The sequence below is a fragment of the Stegostoma tigrinum genome, chromosome 31, assembly GCF_030684315.1.
Source record: "Stegostoma tigrinum isolate sSteTig4 chromosome 31, sSteTig4.hap1, whole genome shotgun sequence".
NCBI lineage: Eukaryota > Metazoa > Chordata > Chondrichthyes > Orectolobiformes > Stegostomatidae > Stegostoma > Stegostoma tigrinum.
In genome coordinates, this window is record NC_081384.1 from 19,211,990 (window position 1) to 19,235,322 (window position 23,333).

The 23,333-nt window shown below is 42.3% G+C and overlaps 1 protein-coding gene and 1 long non-coding RNA gene across 8 annotated transcripts in view; one reads left to right on the top strand and one right to left on the bottom strand.

Annotated features, from left to right (window-relative positions):
• The window catches only part of mpp2b (MAGUK p55 scaffold protein 2b), a 529,160-nt gene that overhangs the window by 394,616 nt on the left and 111,211 nt on the right, over positions 1-23,333 (bottom strand). The window lies entirely within an intron of this gene.
• The window catches only part of LOC125466336 (uncharacterized), a 28,004-nt gene continuing 10,593 nt past the window's right edge, over positions 5,923-23,333 (top strand). For 3 of the 4 annotated variants that reach the window (XR_007250436.1, XR_007250437.1, XR_007250438.1), the window contains exons 1-3: positions 5,923-6,256; positions 7,089-7,456; positions 20,428-20,553. This is a non-coding gene — a long non-coding RNA (uncharacterized LOC125466336). Of the gene's footprint in view, positions 6,311-7,088; positions 7,457-20,427; positions 20,554-23,333 lie in introns of all 4 variants that reach the window. The other variant, XR_007250439.1, reaches the window with a different exon arrangement.

The window sequence follows — 23,333 nt, forward strand, 5'->3', positions numbered from 1 at the left end:
GGCTCATCTGGAGCCATGAACACTGCCGACTAGCCTGTTTATGTGCTGTAAATTCCACACACTTTGCTCATTTAGGCTTTTAGTTTTGCAGCATAAGAAAGCCAAGTCCATTCCCCAGCCCTTTTTAATGGTTGCATTGTCTTGAATGTGTTGTTTATGATTAAACACGTGACTTTTTTCCGTTAGCATGTGTTTTTGGGGAAAAAAATAGCGGCTTCAAGGAAAATGCAAGTGCAAAACAAATAATGTTAGAATTCACCTTTGAGGCTTACATTGTGCTGACCATCATATCCCACTAACTTCTTCATCAAAAAGAACTGAAAGGAGAAAACTGCTCACGGTTTCCTGTTGGGGTTTGATTGATTAATCGTCAAATTATTTGGATTCCTACCATGTACAAAAATATTAAAACCTTCATGTGTCCTCACCAGTCAAAATGAAGTCAATTATGTTTCATTGAACAAGATTGTGTTCCTTTTAAAAAGTGACCCAGCACTAGCAATCCATATATTAAGTCAAGAAAATGTGTCGTAAAATAAAACGATCTGAAGAATCATGGAAGAAACAAAGATTAACAATAGCTACCACGATCACTACTTCTATCTGGTTGGGTCAATTCAATCACATTTGGAAAATTCCAAAGTTGGTGCAATCTTTCTAAAAGAACGATTGAGGAAAAGAATGTCCCTCCATGCATTGGGTTTGCTAATGCCCTAGGATTGCCCTGAAATATCAGGGATTAAGATTCTTACTACAGACACTGCTGCAAGCAACCTGAACTCAAGAGACAAGGAAAATCACAGCAGCATTAAAATCAATGTTTTTCTTCAATGCTTAATTTATTTTAAAAACTACAACAATGAGGCAAAAAGATTGCATGGCCAGGCAAGGAAATACATGCAGAGAGTGTGTAATTATATCTGCAGAAACACATTAAATGTTGGCAACCCTAATGCATACAGACATGGCTACTTTCTATGTTCAACTGTAACTAATGTCATGATGGAGACCCTAGTAAATTCCTGGCTGCTGCCACAGTATAAAGATTTTGCAGAGAATCTACAAAGGCAGTCCAGAAAGTCAAAAGACATGTCAACTAACAACAGGCAAAAGTAAATGATTGCCAATACACTTTAACAAGAATTATGAGTATGCAACAAGCAGAAGACAGATGACAAATGTAACAAGCAGGTTTGGAACATATATTCAATTTAATGGCCATCAGGACAGACCAAGTGAAAATGTGCTGAACGCCACTGATAAGTTCTGACATTCAGCCTGCGTAATTAACTCTGAATTGTTAGTTGTAAATTTTCACACAGCCTGCTGCTTAAATTCAAGAAATGTCTTGAAATGGACCACTGAAAACATGGAGTTTATATTATATAACTGATCCTTTTTGAAAAGGGAGATAAATGTAACGGAAGATGTGCATTTTTAAATTGTTAGTCAATGCCACAATGGCAAACCTTCTCAGGCACCCTTTCTCAAGTTCTATTTTCATAAACCAATGCAGCTGCAGGCAGCACGCACTGACAGCTTTCATTAGGAGCACTATATTAATTAGATCCCAGCATTCACACAGCAGGATTAAACACTTACAGTGGTGTTTTGTTGTCACATATGCCTTGGGGAACACTCATTATACTTAGACATTTCAAAATTGCAATTAAATTCTAGAACAGCTTCCATTAAACCCACCATTTGTATTTTAGCATAGTCTCAAAACAACAAGATACAATGCACCTTAAAACTCAAGTATTACACAACCGGAACATCAATAAATTGCATTTTAATTTATTACAATTCAGTTAATAATGCAGAATTATTTTCTTTGCAATGTTTACACTAATTGCCTTCAAACAGATGTGGTAGAATGTTCTCAAATGGCAACACTGGACAAAGGGATTCTGTATTCAATCATTTGTACTAAGCAAACAGCAACATAAGTGAATGTAGAACATAGAACATAGAACATTACAACACAGTACAGGCCCTTCGGCCCTCGATGTTGTGTCGACCTGTCATACCGATCTCAAGCCCATCTAACCTACACTATTCCATGTACGTCCATATGCTTATCCAATGATGACTTAAATGTACCTAAAGTTGGCGAATCTACTACCGTTGCAGGCAAAGCGTTCCATTCCCTTACTACTCTCTGAGTAAAGAAACTACCTCTGACATCTGTCCTATATCTTTCAACCCTCAATTTAAAGCTATGCCCCCTCGTGCTCGCCATCACCATCCTAGGAAAAAGGCTCGCCCCATCCAACGCTCTGATTATTTTGTGTTTCAATTAAGTCACCTCTCAACCATTTTCTCTCTAATGAAAACAGCCTCAAGTCCCTCAGCCTTTCCTTATAAGACCTTCCCTCCATACCATGCAACATCCTAGTAAATCTCCTCTGCACCCTTTCCAAAGCTTCCACATCCTTCTTATAATGCGGTGACCAGAACTGTATACAATACTCCAAGTGCGGCCACACCAGAGTTTTGTACAGCTTCACCATAACTTCTTGGCTCCGGAACTCAATCCCTCTATTAATAAAAGCTAAAACACCGTATGCCTTCTTAACAGCCCTGTCAACCTGGGTGGCAACTTTCAAGGATCTGCGTACATGGACACAGAGATCTCTCTGCTCATTTACAATACTAAGAATCTTACCATTAGCCCTGTACTTGGCCTTCCGGTTACTCCTACCGAAGTGCATCACCTCACACTTGTCCGCATTAAACTCCATTTGCCACCTCTCAGCCCAGCTCTGCGGCTTATCTATGTCTCTCTGCAACCTACAGCATCCTTCGTCACTATCCACAACTCCACTGACCTTGGTGTCATCTGCAAATTTACTGACCCATCCTTCTACGCACTCATCCAGGTCATTTATAAAAATAACAAACAGCAGTGGACCCAACACTGACCCTTGCGGTACACTACTAGGAACTGGTCTCCAGGATGAACATTTCCTATCAACTACCACCCTCTGTCTTCTTTCAGCAAGCCAATTTCCGATCCAAACTGCTATATCTCCCACAATTCCATTCTTCCACATTTTGTACAATAGCCTACTGTGGGGAACCTTATCGAACGCCTTGCTGAAATCCACATACACCACATCAACCGGTTTACTCTCATCTACCTGTTTGGTCACCTTCTCAAAGAACTCAATAAGGTTTGTGAGGCACGACCTTCCCTTCACAAAACCGTGCTGACTATCCCTAATCAATTTATTCTTTTCTAGATGATTATAAATCCTATCCCTTATAATCTTTTCCAACACTTTACCAACAACTGAGGTAAGGCTCACTGGTCTATAATTACCAGGGTTGTCTCTACTCCCCTTCTTGAACAGGGGAACCACATTTGCTATCCTCCAGTCATCTGGCACTATTCCTGTAGACAATGACGAGTTAAAGATCAATGCCAAAGGCTCAGCAATCTCCTCCCTGGCTTCCCAAAGGATCCGAGGATAAATCCCATCCAAATTTGCATACAATGGCAAGAAAGGTTTGATCATCAGATACCCTTCCTGCTTGGTTCAATAACCTAAGATTTTATTTTCTGAAGACCACAGAACCAGCAAAGACATCCAGAAAAGATAACGTTCTCAACAAGAGCCACATTAGGAGAGCTTTAATGTTAGCCCTATTCAGAAAGGTTTTAATTTCTTAAGGTATCCATGCCCTTTGGCTACCACATCTTTGCCCCATACCATACAAAATAACAGCAACTTCTCTACTTTTGACAGCTGGATGCTTGCCATTAGCAACCATTTCAGGGGCCATGTCATGAACATTCAGGGAGACAACATACTCAATTGATATTTCTTTCCTAAAATCTATAAATGTGTCGTGTCTTGGCCTTCAGTTTGAGAAAATTATCTTCATAAAAACATTGCACAAACGTCTTCACCAAGCTCCCATAGTTTACTTTGTTATGCTTCACAGACCGAGAAAGTACTATATTATCAGAATACATCCAGACCAATGCATCTTGATTCTGTTGAGTTATTGTGTAGAAGATGAAAAGCATGAAATGCAGAGGATAACAATTTCAAAATTAATTAATTGGCTGTGAATACTCAGGAATTTTCAGAGGCTGTGAATCGTGCTATAGTAGGTGAAGATTTGTTTAACTCCAGTTAACAAGAGCAATGTGCATTTGTAAATTGATTTCAATGTAATAAAACTTTCCTGGAACATCACATGAACATCCACAAAAGGTAACACTAAGCTACATGAAGATCCATCAAGGGAGGTGGCCAAAAGCTTGTTAAAGTAGGCTTTCAGCAGCATCTTACAAGAGAGGTATACACGCAGAAGGTTTAGGGAGATAAATTCAGATTCTGGGGGCATTGGCAGCTATGTGGCAATGAAAAAGAGGGATGCACAGAAAAGGATTGAAGAATTACAGAATATAGAGATGGAACAGGGAACAGCAAAACTACACAGCGACATGAACACAAGGACAAAACTTAAATCTGAGTTGCTGCCAGACTAGACAACTACATAGATTAGCAAACAGAGGTGGCATTGAATGGGGCTAAGATATAGGCAGTGTTTTGGATGAGCTGAAGTTTAGTGTGTGCAATGTGGCCAAACTTGCCATCTGTCACCAACATTAGACAAATTTAAACAGCACAGAGGACAATTACATGCAAAATATCAACTGATTCTTGGTAGTAGGAACATGTATCTTGACTTCATCCAGAGATAACTAACTTAGTATTAAATCCCATTACTCCAAATTCCAGTTGAAGGAGGGGAAAAAAGCATTTAAAGTTTAGAAAATAAATCACACTTATGACCATCTGTTCAGAACTGAACTTTTAAGTGAGGTTTCTTAATGCATTAGCAAATGTGCATTTTACATGGTTTATTCTTCAGAAGTCACAAATCGTTTACAAGGTCTACTCCTGCCAAAAAGGGTACATTAGCTCTTGCTTTGCCAAGAAAGGTAAGGAATTGACACTATTTAAACTTAGAAAATGGTGATCAACTTTTATTTTTAGAAATAAAGGAAGAAAAAAGCTGGTACAGTATTAGCAGCACTAAACAGTACATATTCTAGCACTTCAACAATCACTAAATTTAATGATAGCTTTGGAAAAGTTAAATGCACGTTAATTTATCAATCTCCACAATACTGGGACACACTGCAGGCATTTCTCAAGGTAAGATTCAAAGTCTCCATTAGTGACTATATGTCCAATAGGTCAGAACTGGAGACATTTGCTGATGATTGCACAAATCGCAAGTCTTCAAATACTGAAACAGCAAAACCCATATAACATCCAGGCTTGGGCGAATATGTGGCACATAACATTCATGCCACAAAAGTTCTAGGTAATAACCATCGATAACAGAATCTAATAAACTCATCTGCACATTCATTGGTATTAGCATGTCTGAATCATCTACCAACATCCTGGAAGCTATTGCTGACCAGCAACATTCATAGTGTGGTTACTACAGCAGGTGAGTAGTGAAGGATTCCAGAATGAACAACTCACTTATTAACTCATCAATACTTGTTCACCACATAAGCAGCATAAATCTTGGACAGAGATAATGGGAACTGCAGATGCTGGAGAATCCAAGACAAACAAAATGTGAGGCTGGATGAACACAGCAGGCCAAGCAGCATCCCAGGAGCACAAAAGCTGACGCCTCGGGCCCAGACCCCCCACCAGAGAGGGGGACGGGGCGAGGGCTCCGGAACAAATAGGGAGAGAGGGGGAGGCGGACCGAAGACGGGGAGAAAAGAAGACAGGCGGAGAGGAGAGCACAGGCGGGGAGGCAGGGAGGGGACAGGCCAGTCCAGGGAAGACGGACAGGTCAAGGAGGTGGGATGAGGCCAGCAGGCAGACGGGGGCGCGGCCCGGGGCGGGAGGAAGGGACGGCCGAGAGGAAGAACAGGCTAGGGAGGCGGAGACAGGCCGGACCGGCCCCGGGACGCAGCGGGCGGAGGGGAAGGGCCGGGCCGGCCGCGCGGCGCAGTTGGGGGAGGGGACGAACCGGGCCGGCCCAGGGACGCACCCGGGGAAGGGGAGACCCCGAAGCCGGTGAAGCCCACACCGACACCACCGGGCCGCAGGGTTCTTAGGCGGAACACGAGCCGCCGCTCCCGCAACCCTCAGGCGGCACCACTGTGGCACTGCAGGAGGCCCACGACGGACACGCCACCCAAAGAATGAATGTAGTAATGTGATATCCTGAAATGACAACCCAGTAGCTGGCTAAGGAAGAATAGGTGAATAATCTAGTACCCTGTTCAATGTCCCGCTGGATGTCAGTTGGGAATCTGGTGAGGATTTTCTGTAATGCCCTTGTAATTGGTTACTCTTAAGAAACTTACCACCAAGGTTTGTACTGGAAATAGGACTAGACCAAGCAACATAGGGCATTATAGTGAATGGAGAAAATAAACCAGAAAAAAAATACTTGATAACGAAATGTGAAGCTGGATGAACACAGCAGGCCAAGCAGCATCTCAGGAGCACAAAAGCTGACGTTTCGGGCCGAGACCCTTCTCTGATGAAGGGTCTAGGCCCGAAACGTCAGCTTTTGTGCTCCTGAGATGCTGCTTGGCCTGCTGTGTTCATCCAGCTTCACACTTTGTTATCTTGGATTCTCCAGCATCTGCAGTTCCCATTATCTCAGAAAAAAAATGCTTTTTTGTTTTACACATTTGAATGTGTTGAACCTCTAGGAGCAACCATTCAGACCTGAAACTTCATAGGTTCCAATGCTTGCTATTGAAATTCCACACAGGTAACTCACTATGGATTAGAATGCTGCCATGCACACTTGCTTGGCAGATACCTAGCCTATAAACAACAATAGTTACGTTATCAAGATTTAAACTCCAGCCTAAACATAACACCAATATGGCTACATCTCATTTGAAGTCAGGCAGATTAATGAAAAGGACACAATAGTTAACTTCCCGAACTCTCTCTCTGGTCTAATATTTCCCCGTACAGCCAGTGTTAAGTGGCAAGTTAACATTCTATGCACACAAGGGCTTCAAAATAGCCATTCCCAATAAGATAGAACTTAACAATCTCTTTAATGTTCACTAGAATTACAATCTCAGAATCATCCATCATCAACAACCTGCAGCTAATCATTGAGCAGAAACTTAACTGGGCCATTGCCATACAGATACTGAGGCAACTACAGCAAGATGAGGCTGGATTTCTTGTACTGAGTAATTCACCTCCTGCCTTCACAATGATTGCTACAATCTACAAGGCACAAACAAAGAATGTGGTGGAATACTCCGGATGAGTGCAGATCCGACATCACTCAAGGAGCTCCACACATTCCCAGAGCCAAAAAAGAAAGAGACAACAAGAACTGCAGAAGCTGGAGTCAGAGATAATACAGTATGGAGCTGGAGGAACACAGTAGTCCAGGCAGCAGAGGAGGAGGAAAGTTGATATCTCAGGTAAGGACATTTCTTCAGAAATCAGGAGGGGGAAGGGAACTTGGAAATAAATAGGGAGAAAGAAGAGGTAGGGCTGGGGAAAGTAGGTGGGATGGTGACAGGTAAATGCAGGTAGGCATTGGGACTGGAAAGAGGGAAATCACGGAGTGAGCAGTCCCTACGAAAGGCAGAAAGAGGTGGGGTCCTCACCTCCATCTAAGGCCCAAAAGTTAAACTTTCATATCTGACAGTGGTCCACTTGTACATCCTCCAACTTGGTCTACTGTAACCATTGCTCCCAATGTGACCTCCTCTACATCGGAGAGACCAAGCGTAGACTCGGGGACCACTTTGTAGAGCATCTGCACTCTGTAGAGCATCTGCACTCTGTATGCGACAACACCTTCTGGTTGCCAACTATTTTAACTCCACTCCCTTGGTGACATATCCAACCTGGGCCTCCTCCACTGCCACAATGATACCACATGCAAACTGGAGGAGCAGCACATCATATTCTGCCTCAGGAGCCTATAACCCATTGGCCTCAACATATTTATAGCGTATTCCCTGGTATATATGGGTAATGTCCAATTAAGTAATCATCCCATGTCCAACCCTCCCTCTCATCCCTGGCTCCTTCACCTGACAAAACCTGTCCATCTTCTCAATAAAAACCGAAATAACTGCAGATGCTGTAAATCAGGAACAAAAACAGAAGTTGCTGGAAAAGCTCAGCAGGTCTGGAGAAAATAAAAATCAGTGTAAATGTTTCTCGTCAGGTCACCTGAGGAAGTGTCAGTTTCTCAAGAAGCACGAGGGCAGCAGATGTAGGTGAATATCCTTCCGTGTCATTCAGCATCCTGACTTGGAATTATGTCACTACATTGCCTTCCTTTCATCACTATTGTACCAAAAACATGGATCTCCCCATCCACCAGCATTGCACTAATGCTTGAGCTCAAGCAAATGACTCACTGACACTTTCCAAACGTCAATTAGGTAACAGCAAGAAGAAATAAATATTTGCCTTACCAGCAATGCCCCACAAATGCATCTAAAAATGCACTGTCCACAAAGGTTAAACTGGTGATTTGATCCAACTAATGGTAGTGTCTAGGCTCCAGATCAGCAATCACCTCTCACTCCATCTACCTGATTTCAATATATCATTCAATCCCAAGTACTTATCCAGTTTCCTTTCAAAATTATTTAAGTGCTTTGCCTCAAATCCTTCCTGTGGTAGCAAATTCCCTCATTCTAACCACTAAGAAAATTCACCTTATAACCCTACTGAACTGATTAGTAACAATTCACAGTTCCTGGTCTTCTGGTTTCTTCTACCTTCTACGATTTATAGCCCTATGGAACCTGAGACGAGAATAAAATTTAATTCCGAAGGAAAATAAAATCCTAGAACCCATTTTGACTAATTATCATCAATTCATGACAGAACAATTGAACAAGAAGCTATTCTTTGGTTGTTATTTTTCCCAAAGCTCCTCGTCCCTCTTCTGCAAATTAAAAACCTTAAGATTTATTGTCCGTACTGAACTAAAAGTCAAAAAACATGCAAATTACAGGATAAAACCCAAAACTGACTTATTTTCTGTTGAAAGCTTGATGAACACCTAGTGTTGTCAAACTGCATACATCACACCACAACCTTGCATAGACAGAACAAAATGAGAAACAGATGATGCTCCAATCTCACTATTACCTTGAATAATTCAATTCGATTTTAATTTTAGCATCTCTCAGCAAAGATTTCGCACAAACTCAGTTCACAGCACTCCTGCCTGCCTATTACAAATTTATTCCAGTCTGCTTCTCAAGGCCAGAGAAAAGCAAAATAAAAAGACACAGAATTCCCACTTGATTCCACCAATTTTGGAGGTCATAGGTCATTAATCTGCTAAACTTGGCTTTTGCTCAATAGTGAAAGGGCAAAGGGTAAAACAAACCACAAGGTGACCCTTAGTAGAATTAAAATCTAACATAAATATCAAAATTCCATTTTTCGATTTCTATTCAAAGCTGTTGCAGCCAGAAGTTTACTTGGGCTGTTTGGAATGGGTTCAAAGGTCAGGAAGTGTAAAACAAGAACAGAAGTTATCCAGTCTTCGTGTCATTTTAGCATTTGACCAACCATTAAGAAAGATATGTTGCCATGTCAGACAGGTGAAGCAAGGTAGGCACTGGCAATTGAAGGCAGGAAAGGGGAAAGGATCCCAGCATTGAGGGGCATACTACCTGGGTGCCATTGGGGCAAAAGGAGTGAGTGAGAGAAGGGAGCAGTGTTATCACGTGGGAGAAGGCCTTGTACAAGGAGGAAGATACCTCATTCACCAAAGTTCTGGGGAGTTGGGGGGGGGGGGGGGGGGGCTCTAATGAGATGGATGGTCAGCAGAAAGAAATCTAAGCACTTGCACATCAGCAACCTCAGGGCCAAGAGTGCCTTTCTCTGGGTAGGGGCACTGGAGAGGAGCCAAAAGGAGCATTTTGAAGAGAACCCAAACTCTTTGTCTTCCTTTCAACTTGTGACAGCTGCACAGAGCTCACAGATAAAACAATAGTACACAAGCCTGTGCCCATCTCCAGCATCCACAGTTTGATGTGGCACTCCATGAGCGTCACAATTCTCTCCATGGAAGGGGCCACACACACACACGATAGCATTAATGGCCTGAATCAATTCAACAATCATCCAGGCAGAGAGGTTAGCAAAATCTTTAGCAGCTCAGTCAAAAGTACTCTTACTGCAGCAACAAATGGTGCTATGTCACCAAAGCTTGGAGCTTAGGATAGGCTCAGCCTCTCACAATTCTCTACTGTCTTCATAGATTTGTTGAGGTGTTCAACTGAACCCATGATGATGTACTCACTCAGTTGAGAGAGTCTGAATGCAACACAAACAGTTACTCATTCACAATCTTGGTCTTGCAGTCTGGAAGAGCGCTGCTGGGAAACAGTGGAGCCACAAGGGTTTTCCATCATATTGTGGCTGCAGGATTTTTGGCTCATTAGGAACTAAAAGGCAGTCAGCAGGGCTGCATGCCCTTTAAATATAAGTATCACCTCTGCCTTCCACTATCATTGGACAATTTGTTTATTGACCAGCTGCTAGAAGATCACATGCACCCAGCCATCTAATGCCCATGCAGAGTTAGCTCTGATTCTTGGTCCCAAGGTCTCAGTCAGTGCCCAGTGACAAAATCCATCCCAGCATGTTTTCTCAACAGTACAATTAACAAAGCCTGTTCTTGAAGGAGTAAAATTTTGAACAGGTGTTGTTTAAGAGGTTGAACAATGTAAAAGAAAGGGGAAACAAAGAAAATCCCTTTTGGCCATATAAGAAGATTATCTAATCAAACATTTACTTCCTCACTGGTGAATAAATAAGGAACTCAAAGACACTCTTCTGTAGCTAGCAACACAAGTGAGAATGAAACTATTTAAAGTTCATGTCATCACCTGAAATTTATTCCAAACTCTATAGCTCTTGCTGTGTAAGGGAAAGTAATTATGCTTCCTACAATACCTCATTTCTTTTGGAAAGTCCAAAACTGTTTTTCACACTATTACCATTCACACTTGACTATTGTATCCTGAAGTATAATTTTTCCTCAAAATATTGGTTATCTAATAGAAGTCAGTCTATACTTATGTGTTCAGGATCTTGGGTCTTCATTCTAGAATGGGCAATTGAAGCCAATTTCACCTCCTTGATTATACCAATTGTTGCCTTCCAGTTTTCTAAGAGGCTGTATTTCTCTCCCAAACTTTAGCTACTCTATCCCATGATATTTTTAGTTCAATTTTGATTCTTTGTTTCCTCCCAAGGCAGATTGCCTACTTAGACAATCTATTTCAATGAACTGATCGTTGAGGAAATTAGCACTAAGACTTCTCCTTGTGTAAATTTAAGGGCCCTTGTCTTCCTATCACAATGTACTAAACAGCCTGAACAATCAACCTGAAGTACCTGCTTTACTGCTAGTCATCCATTTACCGAAGCAAGCGTCACTCTGTCTTCAACAACCTCTTACTTGTAGTTGGATTTTTTTTTAGTGCAAAGTCTAGTCTGCTCATTCTGCTTTCTTAATCAACTTGCCTTACTAGGAAAAACAGCCTCTCTTTTAAATTTTTAAGGACCAATCACCAGATCAGCTGATCAACTAATTGTCAATTAACAAATAATAAATAATACCCTCAAGAGGCAGTGGGGGGAAAAGTCCTTAAATAAATGCTACAATGAACATCAGTTGGTCTCTACTTTTCTTTGAATGTGCCCAAATGCATTCTTAAGTGACCAGCCTGACTCCAAATCAAAACACAAGCAGATTCTAAACAAGGTCTCACACCTAACATGCACTGTCTGACCTAAAATGTCACTTCTTCTTTACACTGATAAAACCTTTAGTTCTCTCAGGACAGTGACTTGAAAGGAATTTAAGGATTCACATTTAAATATTAATCAATTAAAGCCTTACAAATTTAATAGCATCTTAGATTTAATACATCCTCATCAGTGGTGTGAAGCTTTGATCTTTTACTTATAAATACTACCTCTCTCACTAACACCTAAAGCAGCAGTGAGGCTCCGAAAGCTTGGGTTTTCAAATAAACCTGTTGGACTATAACCTGGTGTCATGTGATTTCACATCTTGCTTCCCCACCCCAGTCCAATACCGGCACTCACACTGGCTATTCAAAGGCGAATAGGGTGGTTCTCTCAACAGGTCATGTCTCAGTTAACATCACCGATACATTATCTATTAATGTATCTCATTGCTGTTTGGCTGAGTTTGCTCTGTGTAAATTGGTTGCTGTTTTCCTTAGGTTCACGAGTACACTTCAAACATATGTTATTGGCAAAAAAAATGCTGCTTGGATTAGTCATTCAACAATCTGGTCTAATAATCCTGAGAATAGAACTGCAATACTCAGTGAAGATAAAAAAATAAGAAACTTTGAACTGGGAAATAAAAACACAAAATAATTGACTATGAAGTTGCCAGTTTGTCATTTTAAAGAAAACAGATTTATTGAGATCCTCCGGGATAAAGAGACCTGCATTACAAACAAAAAGCCTCTCCCTATTTATTCCAGAACCCTCACCCCATCCCCCTCTCTGATGAAGGGTCTAGGCCCGAAACGTCAGCTTTTGTGCTCCTGAGATGCTGCTTGGCCTGCTGTGTTCATCCAGCCTCACATTTTATTATCTTGCATTACAAACAGTCTGAGGAGTGACTCCACACCAACTTGGCTGATTTTTACCTTCCACTTGAAGTGGCCCAAAACATTACTTAATTGGACATTAGCATCTTCTCAGGTCAATTGGGTATAAATATCACCCTTCTCAGTTTCTGCAACTTCTTTCGACTGATGGAACAATTTAGGTAGATGTATTGTTTCGGGAACTACAGAATTCACAATTCATGGCTGTGACCATTGCATTCTCTTGTTTTTTCAAATTCATCATTAGCTCAAAAGTATTGAATTATACAGCAATTCAATTCAATCAGTGCCATTTCTGAAGAAGGGTCTAGGCCCAAAACTTCAGCCTTCCTGCTCCACTGATACTGTTTGGCCCGTTTTGTTCATCCAGCTCTACACCTTGTTAAATCAGTGTGGTATGCATGTTTTGACAAAAACAACTTTGAATACCCAGGAATAAATAGTAGCCAAATGAGCCTCCTTTACACCATAATTCTGCCTCCATCTGCAACTTAGAAGCAGTTTGCGCCTGTTATTTATTCTGCTAAATGCATTCCGCATCCACTTGAACTTATTAATGTTCTACAGTGAGTTAAAACCACAACAGCTCAATTTGGCAGTGCACAGCCTACTCCCTCTCCCCTTCAAGTTGCCCATTTGGCTGATTGTGTTCTGGTTTTGGTTTGTTGTGATTTGATTTGACACAATTTGATTAGATTAGATGCTTTAAAAATTTCATGTGATCAGGCAAGTGCTCAAATGTGAAAAAAACTAATTGCAAAAGGCAGGAAATTTCAATTTTTTTTACAGTACCAGGATATAAATGGCTTTTTAACTGTAGGGCATATTTACCCATGAAGTTACAAATAACGACCTGTATTTACAGCAAGTGACACTTTGTGTTAGTGTTTGTAATCCCAGGATGCTGGCTATTGATTAAGGTTTGCACATGCAGCCTCACCATCTGAATGAGCTCAAAGCACTGCCTGGGCCTCAAACTTTGAATGCAAACAAAATGGCCACCCAGGGGGCCACAATTAAAGAAGTATTTCTGTAAGAAAAGACTGGTGCAAATCACAGTTTTGTTACCGGTTGAGCACTTGTCCCAACGAGGCCATCATTTCAGGAATTTTGGAATTGGATTTGAACTCTACCACCACAGCTCTCAACGAAGTTTGTCTTGGCAATTCTCATCAGAATGATAAAACTGCTCAGACAGACACTGTCAATACAAATGCTACAGGCTGTTGTGGTGCCACAGACACAAAGAATATTGTGGTTATTGTACAATTTGAGTCAATGTGTCATTGGATGTGCTTTTAATGTTATGGGTGTTTAAGTGTTTTCTTCTCTTCTCATGCACGGGGAGGCGATTGTCAGGACCAGAGGAATGGAGAGTACAGCTTGCTGAGGCCATTTGTTTGCACCCTATCGCGCTACCAATTACTCCGATTGGTGCAACTGGACCACATCCACCTACAGTCCAGCAATCAGATCATCCAGTCAGAAAAATCTGTCACCTTGCTTGCCCAACAGGCAGGTAATTGGGGAGTTTGTCAGCTGAGGGCCTTAACTGATCACTTAAATGCCTTAATTAATGACTTGACAAGAAATCCCCAATATGGGGACTCCTTGTAGTGTGGTGGTAGTGTCCCTGGACCAGGAGGCCCAGGTGCAAGTCCAATCTGTTCCAAAGGTGTTCAGTAACATCTCTGAACAGGTTGATTGGAAAAATAGATTAAATTCAAAAAAAGTTCCAATGGAAGTTCTCAGCTGAAACCTCATTGGTGTGGGGTGAGAAAGCAACGAGTTGAGCAAACTCACAATTACTTCCCCTTCTCCCTATTTCACCGTCTCCAAGGAAATGCACGAAAGGGGTGGCAGGGGTAGGGAATTCCAGCCATTGTTTCACAACATGTTAGATTGATAGGTTATTTGTAAAGAAATAGGAGTTTATCATTACTTTTTTATTTGTTCACGTCAATGTTGTTAGCTTGGTTAGAATTTATTTATTAACCATCCCTAACTTCCCTTGAGAAGGAAACAGTGAGCTGCTTTTTTGAACTGCTGCAGTGCTCGAGGTATAGGGATGTCCACAGTACTGTAAAGAAAGGAGTTCCAAGATTTTCACCCAGTTGCAGAGAAGCGACAATAATATTTGTCAGATAATTTAGGAACATTTAAGTGACTCTTGATAGGCACAGGGAATGCAGGGTAGTTTGATCTTAGAGTAGGATAATAGGTCGGCACAACATCGTGGGCTAAAGGGCCTGCACTGCGCTGGACTGTTGTATGTTCTATTTTGCTAAATCAGGAGGGTGTGTGAGGTGATGGGGATCTTGCAGGTGGTTGTGTTCCCATGTATCTGCTGCCCTTGTCCTTCTGGACCATAGAGTTGGTGGGCTTGGAATGTATGTCAGTGCTGCCACATTTTACTGTTGCATTGCAGTTATGTGCTAAGTAATAACATATTAGTCCACTAGTCCCATCAAAGTCTGAAGAAAGTACACTGAATGAAGCTCCAGCACCTTCAACTAAAGTGTAATTATTTCTAATAGGAACCCCAAGATATCACATGCTGATAATATTGCAATGACCATTGGTCTGTACTATGGTTCCAAGTTTCACATTTATGGCTGTGGGCTTATTCTTACCATGGTTCTGAGAACTGTCGCAACCAGCATTTTCAAGACAACAAAGTGTGAAGCTGGATGAACACAGCAGGCCAAGCAGCATCTCAGGAACTCCTGAGATGCTGCTTGGCCTGCTGTGTTCATCCAGCTTCACACTTTGTTATCTTGGATTCTCCAGCATCTGCAGTTCCCATTATCTCTGCAACCAGCATTTTCATACTGTTACATAATTCCTATGAGTATATAATGTCTATTCCCTATGAGTTCTGAGGAAAGGGTCACTGGACCCAAAACATTAAGTCTGTTTCTCTTTCCACAGATGCTGAGACCTGCTGAGCTTTTCCAGCAATTTCTGCTTTTTGTTTCTTATTTTCAGCATCCGCAGTTCTCTGTTTTTAATTCCTATGCCTATTGCAGACTCAAACTCATTCCTTATATTCTACAGTATGGATGTTTTGATTCTTTTTCTGTCTCATCCACCCTGTTTCTCTGTCTCTGCTGAGCCTATTGCTATCTCTTTCCTTGTTCTATACACCTTTTCCAAATGATTTTGCATTTTACACAATCTGCAGTTCGATTCACGTGTGCACTTCTCCCTTCGTCTATGAACGCATGGCCATCAAATTTTGTGAACATTTTTCTATCCATCCGCTGTGCGTTACATTTGTTGCTGTTTGCCTACTTCAACCCGGCTGCCTTTCATTGATTTAACCGCAAGCTACTTCATTGTACTGTCAGCATCTTCATCTGTCTACACACTAGCTTTGTGTATTCTGGCATTGTCTACAGCCCATGCTATTGTGGTTTTGTCCAGTTTATAGGTGTAGACTTCATGGTGTTGAGTGACCCAAATGAGTTGATATAGTGGACTTCTTTGTCTTTCCCCTTGAGTTTAAATTTTCTGGCTGTATTTTTCGGTCTTGTTATTAAACTGTCAACAGATTCAGCTGAGTCCTGCCTTAGGCCTTAACATTCATTTCAGTCAATCCAATAGAATAGATTTTAAGTGGAGGTTTGTCCTGAATTCTTCAAGAAAGTTATCTGGGTTTTGCTACTGTCTTAACTCTCCTCCCAGCTATTAAGCAAATATAACCATTTCCCTCCTGACCAGAAGACAATTCAGCTGACTCTCTCCTTTTCACTAGTACCTTTTAGAAAACTACTGAAATCTAAACCCGCACTCTCGTTTAAACTTTTCAAAGCCCAAATAACATCGTTAGCCTCCCAATTCATCATGGGCTAGAACTTTGCCTTTCTTCCTAAAGTGGCCAATGAATTTATGTATCACCCACTCACTCTGTGTTTCTCTCTGTCTCTGTTTTGGGTTGAATTCTCAATCTGATTTAGCATTAAATTTGTGTAAAAAATGTAGTGACTATAAACAAGGTCAGCCATGTGGACCTTATAGAATATGAGATCCCTGATTTGGGGTGTTAATCTGGTCCAATCAGGGAGTCCTGGCTGACTTAAAAAAGAGTGTGTGTCAGTTATATTGACACTCTGGTGCCTGACTCTGTATTATGGTCAAGTACTGTTCATTTGGAAATAAAGGGTGACTTGTGACAGGGCACCAGCCTCTTGTGGGGTTATTTCAAAAAGCACTTGCAATTTTACATTTTTAAAAAGACACAATTTGCTTATAGTCTCCTTTGACAAATAAGTTTTCTTATAACCGCATTTGGTTCTGCTTAACCAAAGCAGGTTTCATTCCAATGACAGGCTAAAATTTGATTGCCTGGAATGATTCACTCACTTAAGAGACCTTGACAAGTGATCCAGTTCCATTACTTTCACTGTTCATTGATGTGTGTAAGTGGTCAGTGATTGTAACCAGCCAGCAACTACTTAAAACATTTGTTTAGTTACCTTTTATAAAAGGAGTGTGTAATTAGTATGAAAGCATCTTTAAATTTCCTTCACTAAAGCAACTAGAAGACTTGTACATCATATTAGGGAAGTGTGATTACAGCACTGTTTTTATTCAGCGCTCATTTGATACCAGGTTTCTCCATCGTGTACATCAGGTACTTGCAGTAATTGTCAGGTAGGACAGAAAAATGAATGCAATAAACCACAGATTGTGTTCTGAAAGGTCAGTGGGCTCCAGATATGTCTAATGAAAGAAATCCTTGTTTTGACAGCGAACTTATTTATGGAACACCAAACCATTAAGCAATAAGCCAAGCAATGCCCATGTTGTGGTAGAGAGATAATGGAACTGCAGATGCTGGAGAATCCGAGATAACAAAGTGTGGAGCTGGATGAACACAACAGGCCAAGCAGCATCTTAGGAGCAGAATAAGCTGACTTTTCAGGCCTAGACCCTTCATCAGAAAAGGGGGAGGGGGAGAGGGTTCTGAAATAAATAGGGAGAGAGGGGGAGGCGGATCGAAGATGGATAAAGGAGAAGGTAGGTAGAGAGGAGACAGACAGGTTAAAGAGGCGGGCATGGAGCCAGTAGAGGTGAGTGTAGGTGAGGAGGCAGGGAGGGGATAGGTCAGACTGGGGAGGATGGACAGGTCAAGGGGGCGGGATGAGGTTAGTAAGTAGGATGGGGGTGTGGCTTGAGGTGGGAGGAGGGGATAGGTGAGACGAAGAACAGGTTAGGGAGGCGGGGACGAGCTGGGCTGGTTTTGGGATGCATTAGGTGGAGGGGAGATTTAGAAGCTTGTGAAATCCACATTGATATCATTGGGCTGCAGGATCTCCAAGCGGAATATGAGTTGCTGTTCCTGCAACCTTCAGCTTTCATCACTATTGCACTGCAGGAGGCCCAGGACAGACATGTCATCTGAGGAATGGGAGGGGGAGTTGAAATGGTTCGCGACTGGGAGGCGCAGTGTTTATTGCGAACCGAGCGTGTGGAGCAGACAAGGGAGTCGTTTTCTAGGTGGTTGCCTGAGATGGAGACAGAGAGGTCCAGGAAGGTGAGGGATGTGTTGGAGATCGTCCAGGTGAACTTGAGGTTGGGGTTCAGGTTCATCCACTTCACTAACACCTTCCACCACAACCTCAAGTTCATTTGGACGACCTCCAACACATCCCTCACCTTCCTGGACCTCTCAGGCAACCACCTAGAAACTGATATCCAATTCAAGCCCACCGATTCCCACAGCTTGTTACAATACACCTTCTCCCACCCACCTTCCTGCAAAAATTCCATCCCCTATTCCCAATTCCTTCACCTCCGCTGCATCTGCTTCCAGGAGGAGGCATTCCGCTCCCACACATCTCAGATGTCCTTGTTTTTCAAGGACCACAACGTCCCCCCCCACCGCAGTGGTCGAGAATGCCCTCGACCGTGTCTCCCGCATTTCTCGCAGCTCATCCTTCACACCCTGTCCCTGCAATAGCTGCCAAAAGAGCATCCCCCTCGTCCTCACATACCACCCCACCAACCTCCAGATCCAACACATCATCCTCCGACACTTCCGTCATCTGCAGTCCGACCCCATTACCAAAGACATTTTTCCATCCCCACCCTTGTCTGCCTTCCGGAGGGACCACTCTGTCCGTGACTGCCTTGTCTGCTCCACACGCCCCTCCAACCCCACCACACCCGGCACCTTCCCCTGCAACTGCAGGAAGTACTAGACTTGCCCCCACACCTCCTCCCTCACCCCCATCCCAGGCCCCATGAAGACTTTCTACATCAAGCAGATGTTCACCTGCACATCTGCCAATGTGGTATACTGCGTCCGCTGGACCCGTTGCGGCTTCCTCTACATTGAGGAAACCAAGCGAAAGCTTGGGGACTGCTTTGCAGAACACCTCGGCTCGGTTTGCAATAAACAACTGCACCTCCCAGTCGCGAACCGTTTCGACTCCCCCTCCCATTCCTTAGACAACAAGCCCATCCTGGGCCTCCTGCAGTGCCACAACGATGCCACCCGAAGGTTGCAGGAACAGCAACTCATATTCCGCTTGGGAACCCTGCAGCCCAATTGTATCAATGTGGATCTCACAAGCTTCAAAATCTCATCTCCTCCCACTGCAACCCAAAACCAGCCCACCTTGTCCATGCCTCCCTAACCTGTTCTTCGTCTCACCTATCCCCTCCTCCCACCTCAAGCCGGACCACCATTTCCTACCTACTAACCTCATCCCACCCCCTTGACCTGTCCCTCCTCCCCGGACTGACCTATCCCCTCCCTACCTCCCCACCTACACTCACCTCTACTGGCTCCATCATCATCTCTTTAATCTGTCTCCTCTCCACCTATCTTTTCTCTATCCATCTTCAATCCACCTCCCCCCTCTCCCTATTTATTTCAGAACCCTCTCCTCCTCCCCATTTCTGGTGAAGGCACATCCGAGCTTTTGTGCTCCTAAGATGCTGCTTGGCCTGCTGTATTCATCCAGCTCCACACTTTGTTATCCCACGTTGTGGTACACTGCCACCCAAAGTTTAATGACAATGACAAAGTTTAAAGAGTCAACAAATTTCTTTGCTCAGAAACAATGCGTGTAAAAAATATGAACAGCACAAGTGCATAAAATGGTGCACCATCTTCACAGAAAAGAAGGAATAACTAACCACGTAATCCAATCTATATCAAAATCTATTTTGGAATATCTTGTAAACACCTTACTATATCACTAACATAGAAACATCGAGCATAGAAGCAGGAGGCCATTCAGCCCTTTAAGCCTGGTCCACTATTCTTCATGATCATGATCGTGGCTGATCGTCCAACTCAATAGCCTAATCCTGCTTTCTCCCCATAACCTTTGATCTCATTCACTACATTTGGTACTTGCCTCTTGAATACATTCAAGATTTTGGCATCACCAACCCTCAATGCATCCCACCCAGACCCATTCTCTCCATAGCCCACCACATCTCCACATCCCTGAACATTGTGCAATTTAGTATGGCCAATCCACCCAGCCTGCACATCTTTGGACTGTGGGAGGAAACCCCCGCAGACACGGGAAGTACATGCAAACTCCACACAGTCGCTCAAGGGTGAAGTCAAACTTGGGTTCCTGGTGCTGTAAGGTCGCAGTGTTAACCACTGTGCCACCTTCAAATCGTCTCATTTGTTGCTGGGCCAAAGTAATGCATCTATTAATAGAACTAACATACCTGTAATGGTTCAGGTTATAACAATCTTAATTTGTGACTCTCTGGTTTCTAAGGTGACCTCCTCCCTGCTGATGGTGTGCTTATTCACGGTAATGACCTGAAGATCGATGAAAGCTCCCTGACTGAGGAGTCAGATCATGTGAAGAAAGGCCCAGAGAGAGATCCACTACTCTCATCTGGTAAGATGATACAGCATAAAAGATACTGAACCATCTTGTAGTAAGCATAGTAGACCATGCACTTTATTCTCCAACTGAAATGTGAAGTTGATTCCAAATCTATCTAAACTGCTTCCTGAATAAAAAAAAAATGCAGGCAATTGAGTCTCATTTTGTGTGGAAAGATAATGCCTGTATGGATTGGAAGGTTGGGCAGGAACAATAAAACTGAGCTGTGACAGTGTGGTTTTAGGCAGAAACTTGGGTGTAAAACTCTGCTATAAATGTGGTGAAATTGATTTAAAGTAGAGGGGCTGGCCTGGCTAAATGACAGTTTCAATATTAGCCTTATTTCCAAAGTTACTGGAGATTAAAATGTTATGTTCTCCACCACTTTGGGGTAGACTAAGAAAACAACAAATTTTATAGCTGTGGAGGTGGAGTGTAGTCATAATGAAGCCTCACAAGCCCCATGAATCGCACTATTTGTTTAAATGTTTGGATTCATCCATCCAAATGATCAATACTTTCCCTTTTCATACTGAGATTTTTACTACGTTTCTTTAGCTTTTTTTCAATGCAAAACAAAACATTCCTGAAAGTGGTAAAGCAATTTAAAATCTTAAACTATGATCTGGAATGAGAACTATATCCTCTTTATCCAAAAGCAGACATACACAGCACCAGTCAATAAAGAATCTGCACAGATATTCTAAAGGAAAAGGAAATTGTCCTTACTTGCTGATAGTTTCAAAATAAAGTTTCATAATTTCTGAGCACCAATTTCATGTTGATTTGTATTAAATTTCCATCTCTGTCCTCAATCATCTACCCCGAATCCTCATACTGTGACCCCTGGTTCTGAACACCCCCATCATCAGGAACATCCTCCCTGCATCTACTCTGTTAGAATTTTATAAGTGTCTATGAGATCCCCCCCTCATTTGTCTGAACTCTAGCAAAAACAATCCCAATCTAGTCAAACTATCTTCATGGGCTGTGATTTGACTGAGTTGCTTTTGCATAGAGCCAGTACAACCATAACTGGCCAAATGGCCTCCTGTGAGCTGTAACCATTTTATAGTTTTATGAAAGCTGCATCAAAGTTCAGCTGATGGTATCGATAATTGAAGACTTTTTTTTGTTCACCTTGGCTATGCACATAACTGCTTGAATTAGTCAATTGGAAGAAAAAAAACTAGCCTTAACAAACTGCCCAATTATTGTTGTCTTTTTTGAATGTATACTATTTTCATTTTCTTTATGCACATTCCTTATAAATGACTGCACCGGAAATACAGTGAGGGCTGATGGTGTATCTGCTTTAAATGAGATGTTCCAATTTGTTAGCAGCCCAGTCCAGGTAGCATTCCTGTCCCTCTAATTTTCTTGCTAGACATAGGCCTCTGAGCTCCCCGCACGCAACAACTTCCCAAACTGGAAGTCATTGGCATGGGATCTTGGAGCAACTTCAGCTTCCAAGTTAGGAGGGAGGAGCTGAGTTCCAAAGTAGGGTCACTGTACTGGGAACATTGAATCGGCTTCCTCTCCACAGATGCTGCCAGATCTGCCAAGTTTCTCCAGCAATTTTCTATTTTGGGCTCCCCTCAAAGTTAACTTAACACGAAGGATTCCTTTCCCCTGTGAGTGACTTTCACAATTCCAAAGTATTTACGTTTTAACAGCAGTCACTTTAACCAGGCTTTTGTTGGGTTAAGAATCACTACATAGTTTTAGTTCTTTGTCCAATACATTGTAGTTTCTGCATGTGTTCGGTGCACTTGGATGCAGTTATGTGCCCATCATGTTTAGGGTGGAAAATGCAGGGACAGGGGGTGGGATGCTCTTCAGAGGGTCAGTGTGGGCTTGATGGGTGGAATGGCATGCTTTTGCAATGTTGGGATTCTATGATTCTATGAAGTGGAATCCTCCCCACTTGCCTGCAAGAGTACAGCTTCAAGAACACTCAAGAAACTTGACATCATCCAGGTCAAAGCATCAAGTCTATAAACATTTTCTCTCTCCGCCACCACATGGCAAGCATTTGCTAAGGCTCCTTAGATTGGACCTTTCAAAATAATGGCCACTGGGATCTAGAAAGACAAGGACAGCAAATACATAAGAGTTTCCCTCTGACCCACTCTCCATCCTGACTTGGAAATATATCATTGTTCATTCAGTGCCACTGGTTCAAAATGCTGGAACCATGGAACTTCTTCCTGGATGATACTGTGGATGTAAGTACACCAAATGGATTGAAGTGGTTGAAGAAGGCAGTTCACCACCACCTACACAGAAGTATCTTAGGATGGGCAATAAATGCTGGACCAACCAATGAAGCCCATATCCCATGAGTGAATTGAAAAGTGTCTTCTAATTCTCAATGCTTCTGCCATTGGGAATAGTTTTGCCCGACCTGCTGCTCTCCATGTTTCACATTGTATTTTAGATAAATGACTATGTTACTATCATCCTGGTTATCAAACTTGTTTATAAGTTAAACTAAACTGGCCTAATCTGGAAAGGAATCGCTAGAACTTGCCGTGGCTGAATAATGCAAGTTGTAATCTTTGATTTACATTCAAGGAAGGACAGCATCCAAGACAAACAAACATTTATAAAGAGTACTGAAGAAATAAACATCCCAAATTATGTCACAAAGTGCAATGAGGCAAGAAGAAATAAATGCCAAGTCCAAAGTGCAGGTATATTAGCAGAGGTGGCTAAAAGTTGGCTGTTAAGGTAGACCTCCTGGAAGATTCTGAAATATAATGGCAAAATTAACCAAGGAATTCCAGGGT